We start from the raw sequence: 22,490 nt of genomic DNA on the forward strand, positions 1-22,490 counted from the left end.
TATTATTTGCAAAATACTGTAATGAATAAAACATGGGTAGTAGAATGACAAAAGCTAAGTAAACAAAGGCAAACCTTTAAAAAAAAAAGTAACCATGTATTAAACATCTTTGTATTAGCACTTTGGTAGATAGCTTACATACACCACCCCAACAACTCTGCAAAGTACGTGTATTAAGTGAGGAAATTGAGACTCTTGGCACAGGACTTGGCACACAGTAAGTATTCAATAAATAACTCATTGGATGAATAAAGTCTAGTGAAGTGCTCTAATCACGCAGGTAAGAAGTTAAAAAAAGGGGTAGAACATCATATTTAACTTGAGTTTCCTACAAAATACCAATGTTGGCAGTTCAGAGGTCAATAAAATTTAGATGAATTCTCCCAAATTTAAAGTCATTCATTATGAGACATTCATTATGAGTTAAGTTCAGGACTTAACTCTTCTTATGTGCAAAATTATAGGGAACTTGGGGAAAAGTAAAGGAAATTTAAAGACTGTTCCACCAAGAATATCTAAATACTCTCTTAGAAACTGTTTAAACACCATTTACAGAAGGAAATCTATTTGGCACAAAGCAAACTGAAAAAGACTAGAAATCATCTAGCTTTCCATTCCTTCTGTTCTTATTCATAAAGAAGCAGACAGTTGCCTAAAAGAGTGTGATAAAAAAATTACACTTTAGGAAAAAAAGTCAAACTTTCTAATAAGATGTCTAAATCTCACTATTAATATCTTTGTGTTGAACTCTGCCTTCTCTTAAAGTCTTCTCTAAAAATAAAAGACCTTGAAATGAGGGCCAGCCTGGCAGGCTACAGTCCACAGGGTTGCAGAGTCAGACAAAACCAAGCACACGCACACATACACACACACAAGAGAATGGGAGAAGATCCCGAATCTCAGGTAACCTACAATCTACACGTATCCTTATATTCGTCCTATTTGAAAAGGTAAAGTAAGAGAACTCTGGCTCTAATCCACATAACATCCTCAATTTCACATGGATTGAAAAAGGGGATAACATGTAAGATAACATTACTTCGTTTAGAATTACAACTCTGTAATTCAAACTGATCACATAACTTGAATCAACTAAATTCAGCCCCTGATTTCTATAGATAGGGCTCAGAGATAGTATGCACTTTGATTTTCTAAAATTATAAAGATTAAATTGTTATAAGTTAAACCAATGGGGAAAAAAAGTTAAACCAATGAAACAATGTTTTACTCTTTTGATAAATTATTTAACTGTTTTAAAATACCTTTTCTATTCTTTCAATTTATAACATATCATTACAAAACCATTTTTTCCTACTACATCTGGATGATCGTAATTAATTATTCTAGGCAAAAATCCTCCTACTCCTCCTATCTGTGCATCAACTCTGTCAATCTCACTATCCTTTCTTCACATTACTGATTTATTTTGCTTTGGGATTTTTTTTACTTTCATAAAGACAAAAAAATACACATTGGTGAACAAATGTATCTTTCCATAATACTGTTACCAAACTTTAAATAAACAAAATAGTTTAATAGAAGATGGTTCTTAAAGGTAGTGATCTATCTACTTCCTGTTTATATTTCAGTTCCTTACTCTCTCTTAGTACTCCAAAATAAATGCTAAATGAAATCCTTAATTTGCAATTTCAATTTAAATGGTCACAAATTGCACAAGTCAGTGTTTTATTTAAAATAAGTCACTTTTTCCATTTTTTTCTTCTGCCCTAAGAAATGAGATATAGTTAATTTTAAATGCAAAATGTTGTACACTATGCAAATCATGCCTGTGTGTGTAAGAAAAATAACAAACTTAATGAGGAATGTTAAAAAAAATCAGAACCCATTAGTTTAAAGATACATAGGAGCAGCCAAAGATGACAAACATGCATAAAATTCAAAACATAGTGGGAAAAGGGAATAGGCACTGAAACACATAAATCAGTGTTTTGAATTCTTTTTCTCTGTGGGTATAATTGTACCTTAGTTTCTTATAATGATTTATTGAGGTAAATATTCTGTATGGTTTAACAGCTACAGCTTCAAAGTGTCAGGCACAGGCTCTCCTTTATTCATGAGGCAGCTGAGTATTGGGATGTGAATTCACTTCTGTATTCTGGGACTTGGCAAAGTTTGTTTTTAAGGTCCTTATAAAGAATTCATGTTGATGCAGTCTATTCAAATGTGAAAAACACTGTGCTATAATGAGTGAAACAGAAAATCTTTACAGTAATTCTAGAGAAAAAAGTAAATAAATTGAAATAAACCACACTGAATTACTTATAGCAAAGTAAAAAAAAAAAAATGCCCCTGAGTTTATTTCAACCATTTTTTAGGTTTAGGTATGCCTATAAACCCCATCATTGGATGGGCTACTAACTTGGATACTAAATCTATTATCATACAAAAAAAAAAAAAGAAAATGATCAGAGAGAAATAGATTTAAGTTTCAGTTTGTAATATTCGCATAAGGAAGTCTTTTGGGTTAATTTTCAATTTGCACATGCTATTGCTCTGGGATCAAGGTCTAAACAACAAAAAAGAGTAATAACAGTTGCACAAAAGATTATTAAAGCCATCATACATCAATTTTATAGTTTGGAGGAGGAAATGAATAATTTACCAAATGTATTTCCTTTGAAAGCATCATGCCAATAGAAGTTACACATGGATATTTAAGGCACAGAGTCCTATCTTGGAACTCATTGATCTTGTGCTTGTCTATGCCAAGACTTCAGGCAGGAAATTCAGATTTTTTCCAAGAAATACATTGCCTTAGATGTATAAGTTCAGTATGCAGTGGAAATTCAACCTGCCTGGACAGTGGTTCTCTAGTACATGCATAAACCTACCCAGAGTGGCTTTATGATTCTCCACAAGATCGTTTGCTACTTAGGGGTTTAGATCTCAACTAAAAGAAAAAATTTTAAAACATGTTATTCTGTAATGAGTTTCTCTCATTTCCAGTTAATATAAACTAGAGTTTCAAATTTTATTCAATTGAGGGAGCATTTCACATTATTAGAGAGAGATGACATTAAAAAGTGGCTTTGCTTTCTCACGATTTTTCCTTTAAAATTAAGAATTACCTAAAAATTCTGCCTGCTAAAAGCTATTCATTATAAAGTTTTTAGTTATCCTCACAGAGTCAACATAGTCATGCATGTGGTAGGTGATCAATAAATCAGTACTTAAATCAGATAGCAAGTTATTAGTTTTAAACAGCTCTGAAAAAGTGTCACTTTTCAGATGATATCTTCTTTTCCCTAGAATAACTTTTTTTACCGAAAAACACACTACATAAATATACCATAAGATGTGATATTTTAATATTATACTTTTAGGCAAAAATACTCACTGGTTTAAGGAACTTAACAATTTCTAGTCAGAGAATATCTGGAAAATTCTGCATTGTGTAGCATGACCCAAAAATGTTCAGCCTTGCCAAAAGAATGAAGAGGTAGTAACTTATAAAACTCTAGAAGTGTGCCATAAGTTCATATCGAATTCATGTGAAGACAAGATAATTATGAACCCCTAAAAGTCTAAAATATTTGTGGAAAAATGGTACAGAAAGAACATACCTTTCAAAGAATGAACACCTCTTCTTCCAAAAGCCACCATCCATTACCCATTCTTTTTTTCCTCCTTCAGCAAATACAATATAACTTTATAATTTTTTAGTTTGTGTATAATCTACATTTATATGCTTTCAAATGGTTATCATTTATATAAACTTAATTTCATTTTTCCTTAAATATTATATTTTTTATCTGTGAGGAGTCTGAGTATCTTGGGTTGGGATGAAATATATCATAATTTACCATTAAAATTAATGGAAATTTTTTATTTTATGGCTTTTAACTAAACAGCAGAATTTTCAGAAACAAATTAACATCCTTAAGCAATGATATGTGTGCTTTATTTAAAATTTAAAAAGGCATTGCACATCTAGAGAAAAAAGAAATTGATATTAACTGAGCATCCCAAATTTTTCAGGCAGTTTCAGATAAAGACATGTTAGTTCATCATACACTTTACAATAATCATGAGAGAGAAATATTGTTATTTCCATTTCTGAAGATGAGAAAATTGAGCTTCGATAATGTAAAATGGCTCAGTGGCAAAGAATCTACCTGACAATGCAAGAGACACGGGTTTGATCTTTGGGTCCAGATCCCCTGGGAAGAAAATGGCAACCTACTCCAGCATTCTTGCCTGGAAAATCCCATGGACAGAGGAGCCTAGCCAGTTACAGTCTATGGGATCACAAAGAGTCAGACATGACTTAGCAACTAAACGACAACAATGTGAAGTAGTCAAGGTCACACAGCTAGAAAGCATCAGAGCCAGAATTCAAATCAAGAATTGCCAAATACAATGGTCATTTCTCTGTGCTCATCTTAATTTGCATTTCTCATCAGCATTCAACACACTCAACACCTCTTTCCTTCTTGAAACACTGACCTCTTCTATGAATATCATACTCTCTTGATTTCTTTCATCCTCACTAGCCATTATCTCTTAGCCTCCACTGCTGAATCTACCTCTTCTAACCTGACTTGTAAGTTCTAGGGTTCCTCAGACTCAGGCCAAAGTCCCCTGAGGTTTGTCTCTTTTCTTGGAATAGTTCATCTATTCCCATGGATTTAAATACTATCCTTACACTGATGACTTTCATATATGTATCTCTAGCCCTGACTGATAAGAATTTCAGGTTTGAATATTTAATTACCTACTCCATTTCTTGATATCATCACCTAAAAATGTCAAAAAGATTGAAGATAGACATTCAATGCATGTCCAATGAAGAAACAGAAAAAGAAATCATGATAGCTACCCACCCAAATCTGTTCATCTTCCCTCATCTGAGTAAAGAGAAATTCTGTCTAGTGGTTATTCAAGTCAGAAACCTAAGAATCATCTTTTATTCCTTCCTTTCTATCATACATGATATCCAATTCATCAGAAAGTTGCTGTTTCTAATTCTAAAATATATCTTAAATTGTTCCACCTCTCTCCATCTTCACCATACCACCTTAACTCAGGTCCTCATTATTCAACTGGACTGTGCAAAAGCTTCACTTCTACTGTTAAACCTCCTTTAATCCATTCTTTATATTGCAATCAGAATTACTTTCCTAAAACATCAAACATCAAACACTCTTCTGCTAAAAGCTCTACAAAGGCTTACTATTGTATTAAAGATAAAATCCAAACTCCATAGCATGATCTACAAAACCCTGCCTATCTTTCCAACCTCATCTTTTGCCATTCTCCCATCTTTTCAATACACTCTAATGCACAATGCTCTTCTTTCAGCTCCCAGAACTTCTTTCCATCTGCAAGGCCTTTCCAGATGCTGTTATACCTAAAGCACTTCCCTATTAATTATCTAGCTAGTTCCTTCTTATCCTGAGTTACAACCTCAGAGAAACAGTCCTAAACCACACTGTCAAGAATCACTTGTTTGTTTCCTTACAGCACTTATTTTTAAAATCACTTATTTATTTATCTTTGGCTGTGCTGGGTCTTCATTGCTATGCACAGGGTTTCTCTAGTTGAGGTGGGTGGGTTTCTCATTGCGCTGACTTCTCTTGTTGCAGGGTACAGGCTCTAGAGCACAGGTTTTAATAGTTGTAACGCATGGGTTTAGTTGTCCCCAGGCATGTGGAATCTTCCCAGGCCGGGGATCAAACCCATGTCCCCTGCATTGGCAGGTGGACTCTTAACAACCAGGGAAGTTCCATATGGCACTTACCAAATTTTAAAATTGTTTTATGTATTTGTTTTTTTGTTGTCTACCAAATAGAACATAAGCTCCATAAAGATAGAGACTAATTAGTTAATTTGTTTATATCACTTATTAGTATTTCCAGTCCTTGGCACAATAGTTCTCTCAATAAATACTTGCTGAATGAATGAAAACCAGATGCATCTGATTCTAAAAACAATATTATTTTCATTATATCATGCTGCCACCTTAAAGGATCTTAGAAATTATCTAGTTCAAATTTCTCTTTTTACTCATATAAAAATTGAGATCCAGAAAGATAAGTTATTTACCCGAGATCGCACCATAAGTGTCTGAACCACAATGACTCCAGTCTTTCTTACTTCTGATTCAGGCTTTGTCTTCTAGACCACATTGCTTTGTGCTAATAGCCCCATCCAAAAATATGCTTAAGAAGTTTTCCACAACGTGGTCAAAAATACCGGCAAAAATTTTTGCAACCATTTACAACCACAGATTATACAAGAAAGGAATATAAATACAGATGTATGTATATGAATATATATATTTTTATATATAAAAGTGGTATGCAAAGCATTGTCAAAATCTTGTACATATTTGCCTTGGTTTTTAAAGGAAAATTTGAAAATATAGACAAATGATTCTCTATTTTACACTACATAGTTTACTTCACAATATAAACAAAAATTTTATTTCATATGGCTAATACATTTATAATAAACTTTCGTAGGGAATCATACTTTGTCCCTAAAAATTTACTCTAAGTTTTCCAAACAACCAGTAACTCTCTAAAATTCACGCAAAATATAAAGATTATGTAATTTTGAAACTAAAAAAGAAACAAAGCAAAAAAAGTTAATAATAACCACAGATCAAAAAAGAAATACTTAAACCCAGGAATCCTATATCATCTTCCTCTTAGAATCTAATTTCTGGTCTGTAAAGCACTTAGTTATATGTCTATCTATTCAGTTCATGAATCAATGCAATCTACATTATCATAACTTCATGCCACCTTCAGTTCCTTCCACTTCTTCAGAACCCAAATCAAATAGCTATTAAACCATCTCAGGCTGGACTGTCACCTGGTGACTGATGGAAGAAAACTTTGAACTTTTCTCTGCCAAAATCCTTTTATATTCCTATTAAACAGAATACAGTATGAATACTCACTATTTTGTCTGCCTGTGTATATACATTTAAATTTCCATGATAAAAAGTGATAAAAATTAATTCTTCTCCTTAATCATTTAGTCCTTAAAAACAGCCATATCATCCTCTACCTCCTTTCTCACCTTCTAAAGAATTTTACATAATTTTTCAAAAGCATTAAAAACTATAAAATATAAATTATTTTCTTTTACTTTTAACATTACAATAGTATTTGTTACTGCAAATGATAAATATTTCAACTATATTATAGTTCATATAGATTTATGTAGGCTTATCCTAGTGAAAAGAGACAGTGAAAGTTGTTCAGTTGTGTCTGACTCTTTGTGACACCAGGGACTATAGCCTGCCAGGCTCCTCTGTTCATGGAATTCTCCAGGCCAGAATACTCGAGTGGGTAGACGGTCCCTTCTCCAGGGGATCTTCCCAGCCCAGGGATTGAACCTAGGTCTCAGATTTGATTACCATCTGAGCCATCAGGGAAGATCATCCTAGTGAACAAGACATTATTTATAGCATTGTTCTCCAGGAAAAAACAAAAAATCTGCTTCTATGGAACTTTTGTTTGATTCCCAACTTCCCTAAAGTTACTATGCTAAACTTCCAAAACTTATCTTAGTCCATTTGGACTGCTATAACAAAAATACCATAGACTGGGTAGCTTAAACAACAAACATTTATAGCTACCAGTTTTGGAGCCTGAGAAGTCCAAGATCAAGGCCCTGGCAGATTGGTGACTGGTAAGAACCCACCTCCTCATCCACTTCCTCATAAATGGCTATCTTTTTGCTGTGTCCTCCTTTGTGGAAGGATCAAGGGAGCTCTTGTGGTCTCTTTTAAAAGGGCACTAATCTCATTCATGAGGGCTCTGCCCACATGACCTATTCATCTCCCAAAGGCCCTACCTCCAAATAGCATCACTTTGGAGATTAGGTTTCAGCATATGAATTTGGAAGGACATAAACATTCAGTTAATATCAAAGTTATTTTTATATAGTCAGTCATATCCACTGTCTTTCCCTTATAAAAATTTCAGTTATTATATATACTTTTGTTATTTACCTACCAGTTGCTCTGAACATTGCGTCTCTTAATTTTCATTAGGTCTTTTTAGGCCACCAAATGTCTCTCTTGCTGCTTCTCACTAGTATGCAAATTACTTCAGAATATACTGGACTCCTACAGGTTCAATGCTCTGATTTTAAAGTTGCCAATTTAAACTCTGACAAAATAGTCCTGTTGGAAAAGTTTCAAAAAATAAGTTTCAGTGGTAGAGTTCAGAGTTCTTATTCACATAAAATACTCAAAATCCTGTATCTCAAACATAAATTAACAATGCACTATCAGTATACATTACAGTATGTGTGTATGTGTGTGTGTGTTAGTCACTCAGTCGTGTCCGGCTCTTTGTGACCCCATGGACTGTAGGCCACCTCGTTCCTCTGTCCATGGAACTTCCCAGGCAAGAATACTGAAGTAGGTTGCCATTCCCTTCTCCAGGGATCTTCCACATCCTGGGATAAAACCTGGGTCTCCTGCATCACAGGCAGACTCTTTACCATCTGAGCCACCAACATAGACTACCAACCCACTATTAGTATACACTGCAGTATAGTATTGCTAAAAGCATGAGTAAATCATGTTAAATTTATAGCACTGATCATGCTCCCATTTTATCAAGAAAAGCCTCAAATCTGTACTTTTCAACACAGTAGCCAGTAGCAACCTGTGGCTTATTGGGCTACTGGAAATATGACTACCCTTAATTGAGACGTGCTGTGATACAAAAGTTCACACTGGATTTTTGAAGACTTTACATAAATAAATTAGTGTCAAATATTTCAATAGTTTTTATATTGAGTTCATGCTAAAACAATAGCCATTTGTATATATTGATTTTCATAAAATACATTATTAACATTAATTTCACCTATTTCTTTTAATTTTTTCTAGTGTGACTAGTAAAAATTTTAAATTACATACATGACTCACTCTTGGGCTTTCCTAGTAAAATTTTTAAATTATATACATGACTAACTCTTGGGCTTTCCTGGTGTCTCAGAAGGTAAAGAATCTGCCTGCAATATGGGAGACCTGGGTTTGATCCCTAGGTTGGGAAGATCCTCTGGAGGAGCGCATGGCAACCCACTCCAGTATTCTTCACCTGGTGAATCCCATGGACAGAGGAGCCTGGTGGGCTATAGTCCATGGGGTCACAAAGAGTTGGACATGAGTGAGCACAGCACAGAACAAGACTCACGTTTGTGACTCACTTAATGTTTTTATGGTAGAGCACTGGACCCAGTAATAAGTAGACTCTATTGTACCTAAACTGTTCATCTCTCCTCCTCTTACAAAAAAATAAATTTTCCTTATGGTGATAATGATCATGATCTTGATAACACTTAAATTTTACCATATACTTTCAAATACAACATTATATAAAAGAAGCTAGATGTAAAATTATATATGCTGTATGGCTCTATTTAAATAAAACTCAAAAACAGGGAAAACTCTGTAAAAGTCAAGATAGCTATGTTTGGAAAGGAAGAGAAGGTAGTAACTAAAACAGAAGGAAGATTAAAGAGCTGCTTAAAATGTTTTATTTCTTGACCTGAGCAGAGGTCACATAGATATGTTTATTTTTGTGATAACTGAACTATAATACTTACAATTTGTGCACTTTTCTGTATATCTGTTGTATTTCAATAAAAAATATTTATTAAAAAAATTAAATTCTGTGGTCACACTATAATTTTGTTTTTATATTACTAGTTTCATCATTTGAAACTTAGGAATCTTTTTTTTTAATTGACACCTGCTTTTTAAAGAGGATTTTATCCTTTAGCATTACTGTCACATTTTTTAAATTCACAGAATTAAAGAACTTTGCAGATGTAAGAAACAATAAACTAGTTTGGCTCTAAGAGAAGTTAGGTGACAAGCACACGATTAATAGCAGTGATAGGACTAAAATCCAGAACTTCCATATTGCATTTCAGGACTTTAAAGTTTTTAATTTAAGTAGAGTTAGACTCCATTAGAGAGACTTGGAGTCCCTTTATAATCTTATTGGTGCTAAAGAACAAAAACTACATGTCAGTCATTCATTCTTCTATTTCTATCATAACAAAATAACAAGGAAATCAAAACAAGGAAGGAAAGTCATACTTGGTCTCTGGTGAGGAACTTTATAAGAATAAGCAATCCATGTCCTATGACTATTTTTTTTTTAAAAACTTACTCTTTATGAAAACATAGAGAACATTGGTGTTCAACCAAATACTGCATTAAAAACAGAATAGTCTCAATGCACATTGTCTCTTTCTCTTTACTTTTGTAACTTGTTCAAAAACCAGTTCAGTAGCAACAAAACCAAAAAGTGTTGACTCCTGCTGGAAATGCAGCTACACTGGAGCTACCAGCAATTCACAAGATTCAAGGATATAACCACTTATTCTCTTTTGTTTCCTTTAGACTTTGAAATATGGCAGTTCTTCCTCTTTGTTCCTTTTTTTTTTTTTTAAGAAGAAACTGTTCTTCTGGCTCAGAAATTTAAAATAAGCTATGGTAACATCCTTTATATCTGGTCTTTTCCTGTTTAATCTCTCGCTCTCTTTTTTTTTTTTTTTTTTTTGCTTAACTATTTTGTTTTGCAGGAGGGGAAAGAAGGAGAGTTCTAAGAAAAGCTTTCATAACAGGTTCAAAAGTATAAAAGCCATTTCAAGCTCCAGACATTTGTAGCCTTTATTTCTATGGTCCTTGAAAGGGCTTTTTAAATGTTAACAACTAGGACAGGACCGCTATCCTATACTGATTTTCCAGGCTTCATTTCCTTTGTAGTCTTAGGTTCTGCCCCACCCTTAATCCCCCAATAACCTCCACGCCAGCTTCTTTTTTAAACAAAAACAATTGAAAAAAAGATTTCATTCATCATGGTAATGAGTATAGACAGACCTCTAAGATCCCACACAGGGTGACCATCTCTGGGATACAGAGTATTAAAATACTCTTGCTTTAATTTCTTCTGCATTTGGTGATTTTGTGTGCCTTCTTAACATCCTTTCATTTTTAAAATAATGACATGGCACTTGCAAAGTTATTAAAACTAAATTAGTTAGCAGGAAATTTTGTCAGTTTCCTCTCCTTAGAAATGCTGAAATACAATCTTTAAAAACTAAATATCAAAAAAGTGCTCATTGATATACTCTTAAGTTTAAAAAAACAAAGATCTAAATCGTTCAAATCAATATGGGATACATTGTTATCTTATGTTAGAAAAAAATTAAATAAACACAAAATGTAAGTCTGAAACACCTTATTCCAAGGTCATATTATTTCTAGATGGTAAGATCATAAAAGTTCTATTTTTTTAATTTTCTTCTTGCTTATGAATATATTTTATCTTAAGTGTACATATATTGTTTGTAATAAGCGAAAATGTTACCTAGTTTAAATAATTATTGTTTTGTTACTTTTAAGCACATTATATGAGTATTTCTTTAAATTTCATATGCATATGTGCTTGTGAGTGTGTGTGCATGCTCAATCGTGTCCAACTCTTTGCAACCCCATAGACTGTCGCCCACCAGGCTCCTCTGTCCATGGGATTTCCCAGGCAAGAATATTGGAGTGGGTTGCCATTGCTTTCTCCAGGGGATCTTCCAGACCCAGAGATCAAACCTACATCTCTTGCACTGACAGGTGGATTGTTTACTACTGAGTCACCGGGAGCCCACATATATGCTTGTACTTATCTATTTATATGTACATTTTATAAGTGTTTAAAAATCTTAATGTATAATTTCCAAAATGGTAAAATCATGACTCATATAAACAACAATAACCATGAGTCAAAATGTGAAGTGTCAGGGATTTTATTTAACATATTAACTAATGAGGAATCTAGCAAGAAGTGAAAATCTATTCATAATAGAATTTAACTTACATAGATTTATATTCTCTACTGGAAAAAAATGTTCTGCATTGCTGAGAAGAGGAATCATTTACATTGTTATGGGCAAAAAACATTTGCCTTGTTTTCTATTTTCTTTTTTTTTTTTAATAAAAGCTTTTTTGTTTTCTATTTTCTACACTTTAACTTTTATCTCTAAAGAGCTATAAAATAGCCTCGTCAATAAAAGATGACAAAAAATACACAGTTAGAATCAGACAAACCCTCTAGTGCCCCTAAATACTCAGTATTCCCTTGAACAGAAATTCAGTGATTTTTTTTCAAAGTATTGACAAATTTCCCTGATATATTTTACTAATTGGTAAACTGAATCACTTCATGACAAATAGATGGGGAAACAACAAAACAGTGAGAGACTTTTTCTTGGGCTCCAAAATCACTGCAGATGGTGACTGCAGTCATGAAATTAAACGATGCTTGCAACTTGGAAGAAAAGCTATGACCAACCTAAAGAGTGTGTTAAAAAGCAGAGACATTACATTGCCAACAAAGGTCCATCTAGTAAATGCCATGGTTTTTCCAGCAGTCATGTATGGAGGTGACAGTTGGACTGTAAAGAAGGCTGAGTGCCAAAGAATTGATGTTTTTGAACCCTGGTATTGGAGAAGACTCTTCAGAGTCCCTTGGACTGCAGGGAGACCAAACCAGTCAATCCTAAAGGAAATCAGTCCTGAATATTCATTGGAAGGGTGATGCTAAAGCTGAAGCTCCAATACTTTACCCACCTGATGAGAAGAACCGACTCATTGGAAAATACCCTGATGCTGGGAAAGATAGAAGGCGAGAGGAGAAGGGGGTGACAGAGGATGAGATGGTTGGATGGCACTGACTCAATGGACATGAGTTTGAGCAAACCCAGGGAGATAGTGAAAGACAGGGAAGGCTGGTGTGCTGCAGTTCATGGGGTTGCAAAGAGTTGGGTACAATAACAACTGTACAATTTGCTACACCCCTACTATTTCTTATTAATCGTAAAAAATTTGTTTTCAGTCTTTTAGACTGCTTAAGGATCTAGGGCATATGTTAAAGGGGAGATTCTTAGGCCTTCTTTCCAGAAGTTCTGATTTAGAGGTTTGTCTTTTTTAAATTTATTTTCCATTGAAGGATAATTGCTTTACAATATTGTGTTGATTTCTGTCATATATCAGCATGAATCAGCCATAGACACACATATGTCCCCTCCCTCTTGAACCTGCTTCCTATCTCCCACCCCATCCTATCCCCCTAGCTTATCACCACTCCAATACTTGAGGTACCTGATACAAAAAGCCAATTCATTAGAAAAGACCCTGATGTTAGGAAAGATTGAAAGCAGGAAGAGAAGGGGATGACAGAGGACGAGGTGGTTGAATGGCAACACTGACTCAATGGACACGAGTTTGAGCAAGCTCCGGGAGATGGTGAAGGACAGGGAAGCCTGGAGTGCTAAAGTCCATGGGGTCACGGAGAGCAGGACATGATTGAGTGACTGAACAACAACAGCAACAAAAAAAAAACAGAATGAAAACTATTACAAGTAAAATGTAAATTCCTTGAATTCTTTCTTATGCATCCTCTAGAAATGCTTAGTAAAGTTTTCTGAATTTAATGTGCATATAATCAAGGTATAACACAAAGTATATGAGTAGTATACACTTTAGAAAATTCAGATCAGTCTAAGAGACAAAACATTAATAAATTATAAAGTACCATGAAATACTGATATACAAAATAGAAAAAAAATAAAGAAATTACTAATTCAATATAAAATCATAACCACAAACACAATGTCCAGGGACTTTCTTGGTGGTCCAGTGGTTAAGAATACACCTTTCAATGTAGGAGATGCAGGTTCAATCCCTGGGCAGGAAACTAATATCCCCACATGTTGTAGGACAACGAAGCCCCCATGCTGCAGCTATTGAGCCCATGCACTTTAGAGTCCTTGTGCCACAGCTAGAGAAAAGTCCACATGCCACAATTAAGAACTTACATAGCCCCCTCCAAAATACACACACACACACACACACACACAAACATCCATAGAAAAACAAGCTGTCAAACGAAGCACTATCAACTCTTGTTTTTTCATCATAACTTTTCTAATGTTGAGCAAATTTTACGCGAGAAAAATCTTGAAACTGGGAATACTCCATCTGTTGAATTAAATTTCTCTTCTCAACTAAAAAATAATTGTCATCATCTGATATCACAATGAAACAACCAAGTCCAAATCACAGAAGCACAGTTTGATGAAGAAACTGAAACCCAAAAAATTTCCATGACAATCCAAGGTCACAATACTACTTAGATATTCAACAATATTTGCTATTATAAAAGTATAATTCACAGTAGTCCTACCTTTAAAAAACAAAATATCATAAACATAAAAATATTTTATTAATGGACACAGCAATGAATGAATTAACTACTAGACACAAGAACATTGAAGGAATACTTGATTTTTTAAATTTCCTTGAAAGAGAACAATTCTTTCTAGGAACTAAGTATCCCAAATTTGTAAGAAATTGATTGTTTGCAAGTTTTCATTCAGTAAATGTGTGACTTAACTATACACAAAGCAGCTAACAAGTTATTAAGAAACTAAACACTAGAGCCAGAGCAAACCATCAGCTCTTCTATTTTTCAGTTCAGTACAGTTCAATCGCTAAGTCGTGTATGATGGTGTCCATCACCAATTCTCAGAGTTTACTCAAACCCATGTCCATTGAGTCGGTATGCCATCCAACCATCTCATCCTCTGTCACCCCCTTCTCCTGCCTTCAATCTTTCCCAGCATTAGGGTCTTTTTCAGTGAGTCACTTCTTCGCATCACGTGACCAAAGTATTAGAGTTTCAGCTTCAGCATCAGTCCTTCCAATGAATATTCAGGACTTATTTCCTTTAGGATAGACTGGATCTCCTTGAAGTCCAAAGGACTCTCAAGAGTCTTCAACACCACAGTTCAAAAGCATCAATTCTTCTGTGCTCAGCTTTCTTTATAGTCTAACTCTCACATCCATACATGACTACTCGAAAAACCATAGCTTTGACTAGATGGACCTTTGTTGGCAAAGTAATGTCTGCTTTTAAAAATGCTGTCTAGGTTTGTCTTAACTTTTCTTCCAAGGAGCAAGCGTCTTTTAATTTCACGGGTGCAGGTACCATCTGCAGAGATTTTAGAGCCCAAGAATATAAAGTCTGCCACTGTTTCCACTATTTCCCCATCTATTTGCTGAGAAGTGATGGGAACAGATGCCTTGATCTTAATTTTCTGAATGTTGAGTTTTAAGCCAACATTTTCACTCTCCTCTTTCACTTTCATCAAGAGGCTCTTCAGTTCTTCCCTTTCTACCTTAAGGGTGGTATCATCTGCATATCTGAGGTTATTGATATTTCTCCCAGCAATCTTGATTCCAGCTTGTGCCTCATCCTGTCCAGCGTTTCTCATGATGTACTCTGCATTTAAGTTGAATAAGCAAGGTAACAATATATAGCCCTGACGTACTCCTTTCCCTATTTGGAATCAGTCTGTTCTATGTCCAGTTCTAACTGTTGCTTCCTGATCTGCATACAGATTTCTCAAGAGGCAGGTCAGGTGGTCTGGTATTCTTATCTCTGTAAGAATTTTCCACAGTTTGTTGTGATCCACAGTCAAAGGCTTTGGCATAGTCAATAAAGCAGAAATAGCTGTTTTTCTGGAACTCTCTTGCTTTTTCAATGATCCAAATGATGTTGGCAATTTGATCTCTGGTTTCTCTGCCTTTTCCAAATCCAGCTTGAACATCTGGAAGCTCACAGTTCACATACTGTTGAAGCCTGGCTTGGAGAATTTTGAGTACTACTTTACTAGCATTGAGATGAGTGCAATTGTGCAGTAGTTTGAGCATTCTTTGGCATTGCCTTTCTTTAGGATTGGAATGAAAACTGACCTTTTCCAGTCCTGTGGCCACTGCTGAGTGTTTCAAATTTGCTGGCATATTGAGTGCAGCACTTTCACAGCATCATCTCTTAGCATTTGAAATAGCTCAACTGGAATTCCATCACCTCCACTAGCTTTGTTCTGAATGATGCTTCCTAAGGCCCACTTGACTTCGCATTCCAGGATGTCTGGCTCTAGGTGAGTGATCACACCATTGTAATGATCTGGGTCATGAAGATCTTTTTTGTATAGTTCTTCTGTGTATTCTTGCCACCTCTTCTTAATATCTTCTGCCTCTGTTAGATCCATACTATTTCTGTTCATTATTGTGCCCATCGCTGCATGAAATATTCCCTTGGTATCTCTGATTTTTTTGCAGAGATCTCTAGTCTTTCCCATTCTATTGTTTTCCTCTATCTCTTTGCATTGATCACCAAGGAAGGTTTTCTTATCTCTCCTTGCTATTTTTTGGAACTCTGCATTGAAATGGGTATATCTTTCCTTTTCTCCTTTGCCTTTAGTTTCTCTTCTTTTCTCTATTTGTAAGGCCTCCTCAGAAAACCATTTTGCCTTTTTGCATTTCTTTTTCTTGGGGATGGTCTTGATCCCTGCCTCCTGTACAATGTCACAAATCTCCATCCTTGGTTCTTCAGGTATTTTATCAGATCTAATCCCTTGAATCTATGTCTCACTTCTTCCGTATAATCATAAGGGATTTGATTTAGGTCATACCTGAATGCTTTAGTGGTTTTCTCTACTTTCTTCAATTTAAGTCTGAATTTGGCAATAAGGAGCTCATAATCTGAGTTCATTGGAAGGACTGATGCTGAAGCTGAAACTCCAATACTTTGGCCACCTCATGTGAAGAGTTGACTCATTGGAAAAGACCCTGATGCTGGGAGGGATTGGGCACAGGAGGAGAAGAGGACGACAGAGGATGAGATGGCTGGATGGCATCACTGACTCGATGGACATGAGTTTGAGTAATCTCCTGGAGTTGGTGATGGATAGGGAGGCCTGGCGTGCTGTGATTCATGGGGTCGCAAAGAGTTGGACACAACTGAGCAACTGAACTGAACTGAATCTGAGCCACAATCAGCTCCTGGTCTTGTTTTTGCTGACTGTATAGAGCTTCTCCATCTTTGGTTGCAAAGAATATAATCAATCTGATTTCAGTATTGACCATTTGATGATGTCTATGTGTGGAGTCTTCTCTTGTGTTGTTGGAAGAGGGTGTTTGCTATGACCAGTGTGCTCTCTTGGCAAAACTCTCTTAGCCTTTGCCCTGCTTCATTCTGTACTCCAAGGCCAAATTTGCCTGTTACTCCAGGTATTTCTTGACTTCCTACTTTTGCATTCCAGTCCCCCCCAAAAAGGACATCTTTTTGGGGTGTTAGTTATAGAAGGTCTTGTAGGTCTTCATTGAACCATTCAACTTCAGTTTCTTCAGCATTACTGGTTGGGGCATAAACTTGGATTACTGTGATATTGAGTGGTTTGCCTTGGAAACGAACAGAGATCATTCTGTCGTTTTTGAGATTGCATCCAAGTACTGCATTTCAGACTCTTTTGTCGACTATGATGGTTACTCCATTTCTTCTAAGGGGTTCTTGTCCACAGTAGTAGATATAATGGTCATCTGAGTTAAATTTGCCCATTCCAGTCCATTTTAGTTCGCTGATTCCTAAAATGTTGATGTTCACCCTTGCCATCTCCTGTTTGACCACTTCCAATTTGCCTTGATTCATGGACCTAACATTCCAAATTCCTATGCAATATTGCTGTTTACAGCGTCAGACTTTACTTCCATCACCAGTGTCATCCACAATAGGATGTTGTTTTTGCTTTGGCTCCATCCCTTCATTCTTTTTGAAGTTATTTCTCCACTGATCTCCAGTAGCATATTGGGCACTTACCAACCGGGGGAGTTCATCTTTCAATGTCCTATCTTTTTGCCCTTTCATACTGTTCATGGGGTTCTCAAGGCAAGAGTACTGAAGTGGTTTGCCATTCCCTCCTCCATTGGACCACGTTTTGTCAGAACTCTCCACCATGACTCGTCCATCTTGGGTGCCCTTACACGGTATGGCTCGTAGTTTCATTTAGTTAGACAAGGCTGTGGTCCATGTGATCAAATTGGTTAGTTTTCTGTGATTATGGTTTTGAGTCTGTCTGCCCTCTGACGAGTCTTCCTTGGTGGCTCAGACAGTAAAAGTGTCTGCCTACAATGGGGGGACCTGGGTTTGATCATTGGGTTGGGAAAATCCCCAGGAGAAGGAAATGACAACCCACTCCAGTACTCTTGCCTGGGAAATCCCATGGATGGAAGAGCCTGGTAGGCTACAGTCCATGGGGTTGCAAAGAGTCGGACATGACTGAGTGACCTCACTTTGGTTTTTGCTTTGCCCTCTGATGGGGAAGGAGAAGAGGCTTATGGAAGCTTTCTGAAGGGAGAGACTGACTGAGGAGGAAACTGGGTCTTGTTCTGATGGGAGGGGCCATGCTCAGTAAATCTTTAATCCAATTTTCTGTTGATGGGTGGGGCTGTATTCCCTCCCTGTTTTTTTACCTGGGGCCAAACTATGGTGGAGGTAAGGAGACCTCTTTCAAAAGATCCCATGCATGCAGTGCCCCCAACCCTGCAGCAGGCCACAGCCGACCCGTGCCTCCACTGCAGACTCCTGTACACTCACAGGCAAGTCTGGGTCAGTCTCTTGTGGGGTCACTGCTCCTTTCTCCTGGGTCCTGGTACACACAAGGTTCTGTTTGTGCCCTCCAAGAGTCTGTTTCCCAGTCCTGTGTAAGTTCTGGCAGCTCTATGGTTAGGTTAATGGCGACCTCCTCTAAGAGGGCTTATGCCATGCCCAGGTCTGCGGCACCCATAGCCCCTGCCCCTGCAGCAGTCCACGGCTGACCTGTCACTCCACAGGAGACAATCAAAATCAGTCTCTGTGGGGTCTCTGGGTTCTGGTGTACACAAGGTTTGTGTGAACCCTATGAGTGTCTCTGGCAGGTATGAGGTTTGATTCTAAATGTGATTTTGCCCCTCCTACAGTCTTGCTGGGGCTTCTCCTTTGCCCTTGGATGTGGGGAATCTCCTCAAAGTCGCTCCAGTGCCGCACAGCTGCCACTCCAATGCCTACCATCTTGCTGGGGCTTCTCTGCCCTTGGACGTGGGGTATCTCCTCACAGCTGCTCCAGCACCATGCAGCTGCTACTCCAGCTGGAGTGGGTAGTCTTTCCCTTCTCCAGCGGGAACTTCCCAACCCAGGGATCAAACCCAGGTTACCCGCATTGCAGGCAGATTCTTTACCAACTGAGCCACAAGGGAAGCCCCTGCTATTTTTAGATATGTGATTTTGAACATGTTATTAACCTTTATAGGTCTCAATTTCCTTGTCTCGTTACTTAATCTGTGTGTACCTCAATTTCCTCATCTGTAAAATGATATATTAGCTAACACATATGAAACACTTAAGGAAGAAACTGAGGACAAAGAAAGCATTACCAACATGTTTGACAAATCACTGGTTCTAAAAATGTGGTCCTCAGACCAGCAGCATATAAAAACTTGCTACAAAATCTTCTGACACATCACAGTCTTACTGATTCAGAAACTCAGGTAGGGCCCAACAATATAAACTTTCACAAAAAATCTTCCAGGTGATTCCAATGCACACTGAAGTTTGAGAGCTATTGGTACAAATTAATAAGATGTTATCTCTTTGTTTCTGTACATTAATATAAAATCCTTTAATATACACAGCCATTAGTATACTTGGTATTTTGCACCAAGTACAAAGACATCATCTTTTACTGAAAAACAACTAAAAAATTTGGTTTCAGAACTGAAAGTAATTTCATATCCACTAGGATAGCTATAATAAAAAAAGAAAAACACATAATAACAAGTACTGGCCAGACTGGAGAAATTGGACCCTTCAAACATTGCTAGTGAGAATGTAAAATGGGGCAGTCACTTTGGAAAACAATCTGACAATTCTTCAAAAAGATAACCACTGAGTAACCTCATGACACAGCAATTTCTTTCCTAGACATAAACACATGAGAATGAAAACATGTTCACACAAAAACTTGCACATGAATGTTTATAACAGCATTATTTATAATAGCCAAATAATGGAAATAATCCAAATGCACATGAAGTGATGAATGAATAAACAAAGTATGGTATATTCACATGATGGAATCTTATTCTACTATAAAAATGAATAAAAGCATTGCTACATGCTACACTGTGAATGAACCTTGAAAATATTATGCTAAGTCAAACCAATCCCCAGAGACCACGTATAGAACGATTCCATTTATATGAAATAGGCAAATCTACAGATGCAGAAAGTAGATTAGTGGTTGCCTAGGGTTGGAGGAAGTGGAAGGAAAAACTGCTAATGGATACATAGTTTCTTTTTGGAATGATAAAATTGACTGTGGTGATAACTGCACAACTCTGTGAGTATATTAAAAAATAATTGTGTACTTTATGAATGAAAAATGTATACTTTATTATGTGAATTAAGTGGCATGTGAATTATATCTCAGTAAACCTGCTATGTAAAGAGCCTAAGGCATATGCCAAAATGTTATTGATGGAAAATATTTGTAATATAAAAATTGATGCAATAACAAAAATTTGTACTTAAATTCTAAATTATATTATCCTGAAAGTGAACGAGGGAAGAACAAGGCAAAAGGGAAGGTGTTAAATTCTTCATACATTTAACAGAAGTCAGGAGACATTGAGATAGTTAAAATTTTGATTGGAGCAAAAACTAAAATATAACCATTAATAATACTGAAAATAAAATGTATATCCTCCAAATCAAAAGAAAAAAGAAATGAGAAGGGATTACACTTGGATCTTAACTAGTTACCTCACAACTCTGGCTTTATCAGTGATTTTTATTTCCTCTTTGATGTGTGTGTGTGCTCGCTTGTGGCTGATTCCTTGCGATTCTATGGACTGTTGTTTGCCAGGTTCCTCTGTCCATAGGATTTTGCAGCCAAGAATACTAGAGTGGATTGCCATTTCCTCCTCCAGGGGATCTTCCTGACCCAGAGATGGAACCTACATCTCCTGCATTGGCTGGCAAATTCTTTACCACTGAGCCATCTGGGGATAGCCAAGCCATGAAACTCACTAGTCACCTCACAACTCTGGCACTATGGCCTTAACTTTTTTTAAATCCAATTTCATTTACTTATATATTCATTTATGGTTAATTTTAATATGTTAATAGATTCAAATAATTTAAAATTCAAAAGATACAGAAAGTATGGTGAAAAGACTCACTGCTACTCAGTGTACTCAGTCCCCCAGCCACCACCACAAGCATGGAGGCTACAAATATTATCAGTTACTTCCTGGGTATCTTTGTGAAAATATTAGATGCATATATATTAATTCTTTTCTGCCTTTTTAATACAAATACAGTGTAACATACACATTGTTCCGTACCTTCCTGCTTTTATTCAACAATGTATCTTACCGATTGTCTCATATTAGTATGTGTAGAGCTTCCTCTTTCTTTTTAATGGATATGTGGTAGTCTACTGTATGCATTACCATAATTTATTTAGCCTCATATAAAACATACTACTTTTATAATTGGCAAGAACAGCAAAGAGATTATGGAGGAAAAACTATCTTTTAATCTCAGGCTCTTCTTCCTCACAAAAAGGTATTGAGTCATGGTTTATCTACAAGACATGGTGCTAAGCTTAGATCTTATCCAAAAGAATCTTACAGTCTAGAACAGACAGTAAGACATGTATCTTTATTCATACCTCTATGATAGCACATATACTTTTGCTATAAACAGTGATGACAGATTAATAAAGATAAATAAAAGGTAGTGGCTCAGGGATAAAGAATCCGTCTGCGGTGTAGGAGACTCAGGAGATACAGGTTCAATCCCTGGGTTGGGAAGATCCCCTGGGACCCACTCCAATATTCTTGCCGGGAAAATCCCATGGACAGAGGAGCCTGACAGGATACAGTCATGGGGTCGCAAAAAGTCAGACACAATTGAAGTGACTAAGCACACAACACCAATACAAAGTAGTATTGGAACAGATAATTGAGGTCAGAATATAGACCCTTAATTATAGACTTAATTATATCAACTTAAAATCTGTATAAAGTGGGAAGCTCCAGAAATTTTTTGAGTAGATGAGTCTCTACATTACGTTTTCAGATGATAGATCTGGCTGTGGTGTAGAAAAAGAATTTAACTGGGGACCTGTTCAAGGATGGGAGAATGTATCTATTAAACAGATGATGGGAACCTGAACAGACCTAAATTAAGACTTTGATCAGGTTGTCTTTGATCAGCCTACCAGGTTTTCTCTCAGAATATGATACTTTCATGCTTATCAGGTTTCATTCACATAGGACACTAACTATTCCCAAATACATGCTCCACCCTGCTCCACTGTTTTCCAAGGCCTAGCTCAAAAACTTTGGGGAAAGAATTTCCCCCCATTTCCCTCAGCTAAAATGAACTGCTTCCAGAGCATTTTATCTGTAACTTGCTGGTGCTACTTAATCATTCTCCCCCCACCAAGCTGTAAACTCCTCTAGTTAAGGGGTTACTCATTAGTTATTCTGGTTTTCCAGAAATTTAGTACATTGCCTGACACATACTAAGCACTGTATATAAATTGTT

General features: G+C 36.4%; 1 protein-coding gene across 2 annotated transcripts in view; it reads right to left on the bottom strand.

The window, feature by feature from the left end:
• The window catches only part of SOX6 (SRY-box transcription factor 6), a 765,792-nt gene that overhangs the window by 740,358 nt on the left and 2,944 nt on the right, over positions 1-22,490 (bottom strand). For both annotated transcript variants that reach the window (XM_070473416.1, XM_020904495.2), the window contains exon 3: positions 7,992-8,161. The gene's annotated coding sequence lies outside the window, so the exon portion shown is untranslated. The remainder of the gene's footprint in view (positions 1-7,991; positions 8,162-22,490) is intronic.

This window comes from Odocoileus virginianus, chromosome 10 (assembly GCF_023699985.2).
Source record: "Odocoileus virginianus isolate 20LAN1187 ecotype Illinois chromosome 10, Ovbor_1.2, whole genome shotgun sequence".
Classification (NCBI taxonomy): domain Eukaryota; kingdom Metazoa; phylum Chordata; class Mammalia; order Artiodactyla; family Cervidae; genus Odocoileus; species Odocoileus virginianus.